Source organism: Salvelinus sp. IW2-2015, unplaced genomic scaffold (genome assembly GCF_002910315.2).
Source record: "Salvelinus sp. IW2-2015 unplaced genomic scaffold, ASM291031v2 Un_scaffold4226, whole genome shotgun sequence".
NCBI lineage: Eukaryota > Metazoa > Chordata > Actinopteri > Salmoniformes > Salmonidae > Salvelinus > Salvelinus sp. IW2-2015.
The window spans coordinates 29202-39376 of NW_019945497.1; the positions used below are offsets into that span (position 1 = coordinate 29202).

General features: G+C 48.6%; 1 pseudogene; it reads right to left on the reverse strand.

Annotated features, from left to right (window-relative positions):
- Positions 1-10175, reverse strand: part of LOC112077043 (BAH and coiled-coil domain-containing protein 1-like) — a 47079-nt pseudogene that overhangs the window by 25141 nt on the left and 11763 nt on the right.

Below are 10175 nucleotides of genomic sequence, written 5' to 3' on the forward strand. Positions count from 1 at the left end.
TGCCAGCGGATTAAAATAGGCATGATTAATACGTGAACAGAATGGAATCAAATGAATTCAAAACATTAACAATAACTAAGCTAACAGTTGCTGAAACATGTCCTCAGAAGTTTCATTTAAGTACCGTATCAAGATTACCTATAATATTCAAATTCTCAGAACGTTATATTAATTACATTCAAACTAACCTGAAAAATTCCAAACTTCTCAGAGACCGACTTTAAATAAAACCTTAGGTGGGAACCATAGTAAAACGTTCTGCTGAAGCGTGACCTGCCAACCTAAAAATGTTTATGCCGGGTCAGGAAATCTTATTCAGGTGGCACGGCGAAACCCAAGCAAAAAACCGTAGATACTTACCATAAAGCTTCCCAAGGAAACCAAATCATTTCCGCGCAGTCAGCTGAGCGGGAAAAAACGATTTTCGAGCTGCAACACACAAAGAGCAACCCGGGCCACACACAAACCACCCACACCACTCGCACCCACACACGCACGCACGCACATACACACACACGCGCACACACACACACACACAACACACACACACACCACACACACACACAACACACACACACACACACCACACACACACACACACCACACACACCACACACACACACCAAACACCACACCACACAACCACCCTACACACCTATTTCAGCTTAAGCATGTACCAATAAATGATATGTCCCTCTCAGAAAAGTAATAACCCAGACATGGAGATTTTTACCAGCATTGAGACAATCTGTACTCTGTTCTCAAGCGGAAAACACCATAGCAACTGCCAATCTCTCACCAACCAAAAAGCAAAGCAGTACACACCAAGATAACACACACTGAATCACAGTCCATCTGTTCTTGCACACAAAGGACTCGCAAATGCACATCCCTCTGAGAACAGAGTCCTATTTGAACAAAGAGACTGAGTCCCTGACAACATCAACATCCCTCTGTATTGAACAAAGACTGCCCTGACTTTATGTCCGAATGAAGACAATATCATCTAAACAGAAGGACAACGTCACCTAAAAACAACGAACGCAAGCACTCCCAGAAACAACGCTCAAGTAATCCAGTCCTAGATACAAGACTCCCTACCCCTCTTTTTCTACCATCACCTCCAACGAATCCTCTCAGTCTCCATAGCTCACCTGAGGCAAGTGAATGAAGAACCTCTCATAGCAGGCACAGCTGTCACGTGACAAGACATACAAGCTTAGGCTAGGTCCGACCAAGACTATAATAGGGCCAGGAACATGTAGTACTACATAAGGACTTCAATGACTTAGAGCATGATAGACAGAAGCCCAACACAGGTAGCTGACCAGCGGTGTTAATACTCTGGAAAGATTACATGAAATCTAGTTCCCCTTCCTAAATGGGTAACACACAGAACGTATGCGACCCTGCTGAGACCTAGACACTCCTCTATTCAAAAATTCTAAGGCCATAATCCCATCAACAAGTTATTCCTCTGAGACTTAGCAATACATACCAACGCCCGCTCAGTCCTCATTGCGCCACTAATAACTACTGAGTAATAAAAGAGGTTGGGGGGGGGGAGGCACACCCCTTATGAGTACTTGGATGTTAATTCTGGGAGTGACCAGCAGATAGGTATGTCCTAAGTTCCCAGCCCTGCTATCTATAGAGGAGCTAAATCAGCTCGAGATCCGGTTTGCACCCTGTCCATTGTGCCTTTCTGTCTTAATAAACATTGTTGAGGGCAAAGAGACTTGCAACCTGCATGGTTGGGTGGACTGTTGTGAGGATGTGGGAAGTGGTGTGATTGTAGATGTTGTTTGGGGTGTGTGTCCGAATTGTGTGTAGTAGTATGGTGTGAATCAATATATCCAGGGTTGTGTGTGTGTGTGTGAATGTGTGATGACTTGCCCGTCCGTGTGTTGTGCTGGCTGAGGGTGTGTGTGTAAGGAACACTGTGAAATCTGGGGGAGACCGGGACCAATGTTAGGGTTGGATTGAAGACTACCGACTGACTATGCACACATGGGAACAGCTTTTCAGCTCATTGCTCTGTTGGTTTCTAGCTGGATGTATACGAGTTCTGCCGACGGGCCTTCCTTAACTTTTCCCTACCCTACTCTCACCCTCTCCTCTCTCTCTGTTTCTCTCATCTCTCTCTCTCTCGACTGGCTGTTTTCTCATCTCTCGTCTCTGTCTCTCTCTCTGCTTCTCTGATCTCTCTCTCTCTCTCCTGCTCTCCTCTCTCTCTCTCTGTCTCTCTCTGTCTCTCTCTCTCCATACTCCGCTCAATCTCTCTTCTCTCTGGTCTCTCTCTCTCTCTCTCTCTCTCTCTGTACTCTACTATCTCTTATCTCTCTCTGTCTCTCTCTCTCCCTCTCTCTCTGTCTCTCTTCTCTGCTCGTCTCTCGCTCTCTCTCTCTGTCTGTCTCCTCTCTTGTTGTCTTCGCTCTCTCTCTGTCTCGCTTCTCTCTCCTTCTCTCTCTCTGGTCTCGCTCTGTCTCTGTCTCTCTCTCTGTCTCGTTTCCTCTCTCTCCAACTCAATGTGTTTTGTCCTCTTACATATTTCACAGTACACTCATTAATGTGCATGTCCCAGTCTGATCCTCCTTCCACCCCCTCAGCCCCCCTGACGCACCATGGAACCTTTGTCCTGAAACATTTAACCCGCTCAGCTAATCTTTCCCGCGGGAAGGGTTTCGTGGATGCACTTCCCCTCTCCTCTGCAACTCCTGCGGAGCGCGGAAGGAAACACACCACTGAGGATGAGAGAGCTAATTACATTCCACAGTCTGTTTGCTGAATAGGTCCTGCTGCATAGATGTAGAGCACTGCTTTAGTTTCTTTCGTTTTCTCGTGTCTGTGTGTGTTGTGTGTGTGGTGTGTGTGTGGTGTGTGGTGTGTGGTGTGTGTTGTGTGTGTGTGTGTGTGTGTGTGTGGTGTGTGTGTGTGTGTGTGTGTGTGTGGTGTGTGTGTGTGTGTTGTGTGGTACATATGTTTTTGGAGGCCACCCTGACCCATCCAGGACCCAGCCCTGCGGGGGACAGAACAGGTGGTGAGCAGAAACTGGGATGAGTATTCTCTGTTGTGCTGTGTGTGTGTGTGTGGTGCAGCATGCCCTTGTGTGTGTTTTCTATGTGGATGCGTATATATGTGTGGATGTTGCCGTTAACAGAAGCTCATCACTGACGACATAATATACTAATACAACCAGGAATAAAGGAAACGCTACAGTAAAACTAGTGGATGGAAAATACAACCAGCAGTAGAAAACAACAGACTGCAATAAAGAGAATACAATGACCCAAGGTCAAGTGCTCAACGTTGAGGGGTAGGTGTTAAAAGGTAAGGGAAGTGTTAAGGGTAAGGTAGGTGTTAAGGGTAAAGGTAGTGTTAAGGGTAAAGGTAGGTGTTAAAGGAAGTGAAGGTAAGTGTAAGGGGTAAGGTAGGTGTTAAGGTAAAGGTAGGTGTTAAGGGTAAGGTAGGTGTTAAGGGTAAGGTAGGTGTTAAGGGGTAAGGGTAGGGTTAAGGAGTAAGGGTAGGTGTTAAGGGTAAAGGTAGGTGTTAAGGAGGTAAGGGTAGGGTTAAGGGGTAAGTAGGTGTTAAGGGGTAAGGAAGGTGTTAAGGGATAAGGTGGTGTTAAGGGGTAAGAGGGTATAGTGTTAAGGGTAAGGTAGGTGTTAAGGGTAAGGGTAGTGTTAAGGGTAAGGGTAGGTGTTAAGTTGTAAAGGTAGTGTTTAAGGGTAGGGTAGGTGTTTAAGGGGTAAGGGTAGGTGTTAAGGGTAAAGGTAGGTGTTAAGGGGTAAAGGTAGGTGTTAAGGGGTAAGGAGGTAGTTTTAAGGGTAAGGGTAGGTGTTAAGGGGTAAGGGTAGGTGTTAAGGAGGGGTAAGGGTAGGTGTTAAGGGGTAAAAGGGTAAGGTGTTAAGGGTAAGGGTAGGTGTTAAGGGGTAAAGGTAGGGTGTGTTAAGGGGTAAACGGTAGGTGTTAAGGGTAAGGGTAGGGTTAAGGGTAAACAGGTAGGTGTTAAGGGGTTAAGGGTAGTAGGTGTAAGACGTAAAGGTAGGTGTTAAGAGATAAAGGTAGGTGTTAAGTGGTAAAGGGTAGGTGTTAAGGGTAAGGTAGGTTTAAGAGGGTAAGGGTAGGTGTTAAGGGTAAAGGTAGTGTTAAGTGTAAGAGTAGGGTGTTAAGGGTAAGGGTAGGTGTTAAAGGGTTAAGGGGTAAGGGTTAAGAGGTAAGGGTAGTTTTAGGTGTATATGGGGTAAGGGTAGGTGTTAAGGAGTAAGGGTAGGTGTTAAGGGGTAAGGGTAGGTGTTAAGGAGTAAGGGTAGGTGTTAAGGGGTAAGGGTTAAGAGGTAAGGGTAGGTTTTAGGTGTTAAGGGGTAAGGGTAGGTGTTAAGAGGTAAGGGTAGGGTTAAGGGGTAAGAGTTAAGGGGTTAGGGTAGGGTAGGGTTAAGGAGTAAGGGTAGGGATTAAGGGGTAAGGGTAGATGTTAAGGGGTAAGGGTAGGGATTAAGGGTAGGGGTTAAGGAGTAATGGGGTAATGGGGTAACTAAGTAAGGATGTAGAGTGACATGCAAGAGGAGAAAACCATTGAGAAAAAAACACATTGAAAACACGTTGCGAAAAAACCCATTGATAAAAATAGTGAGGCTCACCCAGGTGATGTGTGGCAGGGTGGGCAGCAGGCTCTGTGGGTAGCACCACCAGCTGGGTAGACGGGTCCTGGGGCAGAGGCAGCACAGGCTGTAGAGACCCTGGCATGGCTGCAGAAAAACCTGGGGTGAGGTTCTGGTGAAGGGCTGAGTGGCCGATTCCTGCAACATCAGGAAGATGTTACAACAGATTCAGCAGCTGTGTGTAGTTCATTACCAATACAGCTATACTGCAACACAGCCTGCAAAGGCAGCAACAGGACAGGAAATAGCAAGATGAAGACTGATCTACAATACATCTGTAGGACTTATCTCAYTTTTCATGAATGTTTTTATATTGAGGCATTACAATTGATTGTTTTTTATTTATAGTGTGACACCAACACGTTGGTTATTATGGAAATAAAGTTTTCTGAATTTGAATCCAATTTAACTTTCTCACCGTAGGAGTGGCTTGTCATCCAGATGGAGGGACTTCCAGTGCTCGGCATCCAATGGTGGTGGGCCGAGTGGGCGTGTGCATGTGCAGAGGGGTCTCCTAATTGGCCAGATTGTAGGGAAGTCCCACCCGGCACCATGAGGTGAGAGGTGATGTCACCGTGACAGCTGTTGGACGGATGGATCCTTGTGAATTCAACTGGATCTTTATTATCCCTGAGATAGAACCATTGAGAGAGAAATGAGGAGAGACCGTTAGCGATTCCGTTTATGTTGAATACAGGGCAAGGCCTACATAAGGTACGATGCTAACCTTCACAGTGCTTTAGCGAATCAACTGAAGCTTGATCGTTTTAATGTTTGCTTGCAACTACTTTTTGAAGCTTTTTCCAGAAAAATGATCAATCAAAAGTTAGAACCTAAAAGAGGCTCTGAAGACAAGACGCGGTCTACATCACCATCTGGTAACATGCGTGAATATATTTTCCACATCCCGTCTCTTTCAAAGGAACATGTATTTCTTCTCTCCCTGGTCGAGGAACATCATTTAAGGCATCTTCATTTCTGACATCTGAAATCCATACAGAGCTTCACAAAGGGCACTCTCTCATTGGTGGACCATACAAGAATAGCAGCTGCATAATAAGGCAAAGATCAATAGCTCATCTCTATAACGGAAAGGCGCTTTGCTCAACGGCCAACCACAGTCAGTCTACTGTCTCGAGCAATGACAGCCCGACATCTCATAAGGGCTTTTTTGTCCGCATAGGTCATTCAGTAACACCATCTCCATCAGTAGCATGTCTCATTTAGGGGGAAAACAGCAGGAGAGAAAATAATGTCCAAGCCTGTGTGTGACAGCCGGACTTGTCCTGTCCTCTGTCTCCATATTTGCACAGGGGGTTAGCTCTGTAAAGACCAGATTCTTTCCTTAGGAGTAAAGACTTCAATTTCCGCCTCCATTCTGAGTAGCCACGCCGCGTGCCGTGTGTAGGGTGTCTTTGGGGCTGTCTTCTGGGGATGCCTCGTTGACTGCAGAACAAACGTCTTTTAGAGTCAAGGTGAGCTGAACCACTACTGAGCGCCTGCTGGCCTTGCAGCGCTTTGTTCACTTCCGTACTTCATATCGGTATCCCCATTGACGTCCTCTATCTGAGCTCATCTCTCTCATTGGGCAGAGGATCTGCCAATAAGGTGATAGGCACGGCGCGGAGGGACTTAATGAAAAGGAGTCGAGACTCTCGAGAAGGTAGTCTTCCGAGCTGCTCAGAGGCGACAGTCCGTGGCGACGCCCTTGTATGCTTCCCCTATAGATGGTTGCTTCCTCTCCATGGGTTCTCCTCGCGACCTTGCTAAGGGGACAAGAGAAGAGAAAGGTGCGTATGCAACTGGGTGCATCTACAATAGACTGGGTGGTAGTAGTAGGTGCCTGACTCTGTTTGTTGGCAAGGAGAGAGAGGCATGGCGGCTGACGGTCTCAGCCTCCTACCGAGTCTCCTCTCTGCGCTTCCAGCAACAGCAAGGGCCAGCCTGGGGTCCAGCTGCTGGAGCGCTCAGTACTGTACCTGGAGAAGAGGGAGGGGAGCGAGAGGGAGGGGAGGAGGGAGGCGAGAGGGACGGGAGGGAGCAAGAGAGAGGGTGGGAGGGAGCGAGAGGGAGGTGCGGCCCCAAGCGAGAGGGAGTGAGAGGAGGGGCAGAGAGAGGAGAAGAGACGAGAGGTGAGGGAAGGCGAGAGAGGAGGAAAGGGAGCAGAGAGAGGAGGGAGGGAGCGACGCAAGAGGGAGGGAAGGCGAGAGGCAGGGGAGGGAGCGGAGAGGAGAGCGAGAGGGGAGGGAGGGTTAGGGAGGAGGAGAGGGCGGGAAAGCGGAGAGGAGAGGAGGGAGGGAGAGAGAGGGAAAGGGAGCGAGAGAGGGAGGGAGCGAGAGAGAGGGAGGAGTGCGAGAGAGAGGAGGCAGAGCGATGACGAAGGGAGGAGCGAGAGAGGGAGGGAGGAGGAGAGGGTGGGATGCGGAGGAGGGGGGGAGCGGGAGGGAGGGGCGAGAGGAGGAGCGTGCGAGAGGGAGGGAGCGTGCGAGAGGGAGGGTTTGCGAGAGAGAGGGAGGGAGGAGGAGAGTGGCGAGGCGTATGGCTAGGCAAACACGCTGCCTCCAAAACTGGTGGGTGTCTCCAGTAATATGTTTACATGTTGCTGTTTGTGACGTATCCTCTTTCCAAGCGTATAGTGACGTTTTGTTCTTGTTGACGTCTGTAATCAGAAAGTTGCCCCGCTGTGTATGATGATGTCATATTGCTGAGTAACGTCAGACTGAGTCTCACCTGATGTAGGCCTCTCTGTCTCGGTCCAGGCAGGTCAGACCCATCGCTCTCCACTCATCCTCTTCCTCTCCTCCTCTCCTGCAGGGTCTGAGGGGTAACATGGAGCGAGGAGGTCCTAGGAGACAAATATCAGTTCAGGGAAAGGTCTTCACCACCTATCCCTGATGAGCCCTAACCCCCAACACTCAGTCGCTGCAACCGCACAAATCTCTATCTAAAACTAACCTCAAGGGTGGGATCTCTACCAAACTCTAACATTAAGGGTGGGATCTCTACCAAAACTCTAACATTAAGGTGGATCTCTAACTCTAACATTAAGGGTGGATTTCTACCAAACTCTTAACATTAGGGTGGAATCGCTAACTCTAACATTAAGGGTGGAATCTCTACCAAACTCTAACATTAAGGGTGGAATCTCTACAAACTCTAACATTAAGGGTGGGATCTCTACACAAACTCTAACATTAAGATAATTAGTTAGTAAGGTGGGATCTCTAACTCTAACATTAAGGGTGGGATCTCTACCAACACTCTAACATTAAGGGTGGGATCGTTACCGACCTCTAACATTAAGGGTGGAATCTCTACCTAACTCTAACTTAAGGTGGAATCTCTACCGAACTCTAACATTAAGGGTGAATCTCTAACGAACTCTAACATTAAGGTGGAATCTCTACAAACTCTAACATTAAGGGTGGAATCTACCAAACTCTAACATTAAGGGTGAAAACTCCTACCGTAACTCTAACCTTAAGGGTGGAATCTCTACCTAACTCTAACATCAAGGGTGGAATCTCTACAACACTCTAACATTAAGGTGGAATCTACTGAACTCTACATAATAAGGTGGAATCTCTACTAACTCTAAACATTAAGGGTGGAAATCCTACCAACTCATACATTAAGGGTGGGATCTCTCCTACTTCAAATTAGAGAGTCGACTATCTACTACACCCAGGGTACCGACTAACTGGTATACTAATTCCAGGGTACACTAACACCGGGTAACTAATCCAGGGTTACATATCACAGGTACACTTAACTCCCAGGGAAACTACCCCAGGTACACTAATCAGGTATACACCATGGTACACTAACTCCCATGGTACACTAACACCCAGCCATAATCCAGTCTAACTAGAGTAGAAAGATACTCAGGATACACTAACTCAGGGTAACACTAACTCCCAGGGTACACTAACTCCAGGGTACAACTAATCCCAGGGTACCACTAACTCCCAGGGTACTACACTCCCAGGGTACACTAACTCCCAGGGTACACTAACTCCCAGGGTACACAACTAACACTCCAGGGTAACACTAACTCCAGGGTACAACTAACTCCAGGACACGGTACTAATCCAGGGACACTACATCCAGGGTACTACATCCCCAGGGTCACTAACTCCGCAGGGTACACTAAAATGGATACTAACTCAGCGATACAATACCACAAACCAGGGAACTAACCTAACCCAGGAAATAACTCAGATACAAACCAGTACATCCCAGGAACACTAACTCCCAGGGTACACTACTTCCAGGGTAACACTAACTCAGGTACACTAATCCAGGGTACACTAATCCAGGGTACACTACTCAGGGTCAACATACTCTACTACTGCCTCTCTCTCTGACAACCAACCATCTACAGCTCTACTGACACACAGACCTCAGATCTCTGCCATGTACTTCTCTCCTCCTCTCTTTTTCTTCCCAGTGCCTTTAACTGTTTTAGTCAAATAAAGCTGTTTCTACTTTAGGCTTTGGCAAAGCCCGCTGTTTATGTTCATCAGTGAGGTCTTCCAAGGTAGATAGAAAATATAGTCAGTTCCCCTGCTCCTTCTGTTTATTTAAGCAAGCGACCAAAGGCCCGGAGGTTACCCGTACTTTCATGGAGGGTGCACCCGCCCCTGCCGGCTGTTGTGGTGGGCGTAGCCGCGACAGGAGGTTTTGCCTCGCCACGGCGACTGCGATGCAGGTTGGCACCTTCACTGTACCGATCGCCCACCTGGAGCCCCCACCCAGCATCGCGCAGCTCGCCGTCATTGGCGGCCCTTCCGGTGGGTAGGGCCTGTTGTTGTTTGTGTTGCAGGGTGAGATACCGGGTCCACTAACCAGGAGGCACCGAGATTTGAGTCCCAGGCAGAAGGACTTTCTTGGAGAAGGAGCAGGGGCTGCTGCTGGGTGCTGTACTTCAGCAGGCTCTTCATGGCACTGCTCTCCTCCTGGGCCTGTGAGGCGACCTGGGGGTCTTGCTGCTGCTGAGAGGGGGCTGGGGGTGGAGGTGGCTGGGGCTGGGGAGAGGATGAGGAGGGAGGCCCATACCTTGTGGTTGTTGCTGGGGCTGTTGCTGCCACACTGAGAGACTCCATGTAGGCTTCCGCTGCTGCTCCTCCTCTGCAGGGTGGACGTGGTGGAGCCTCATGGCCCAGGGAGGAACCGGGGGCTGCTGGGGGTATGCTGCTGTCCTGCCCACTGTTGCTGTAGCCGTACGGGGACATTCCACTACTCGCTCAGTTCAGCCCTGTCATGTTCTGGTTCTGTTTGTTGCTCTGGTTCAGCTCTGCATGCTACGAGGAAAAAAGAGCGCGATCGGCAGCCAGCGCGTGCTGAAATGTAGGCACAGAAAATACAGGGCCACTTCATGACATAACTCATATGTAAAGCGAACAACTCCCCACCTAACAGCAAAACAAACAAAGCCAAATAGACACTCCCGGAACACCGGGGATGGGCGGAATTAGGACAGGGGGCCCGGGCAGGGACAGTCTCTGTAGGAGG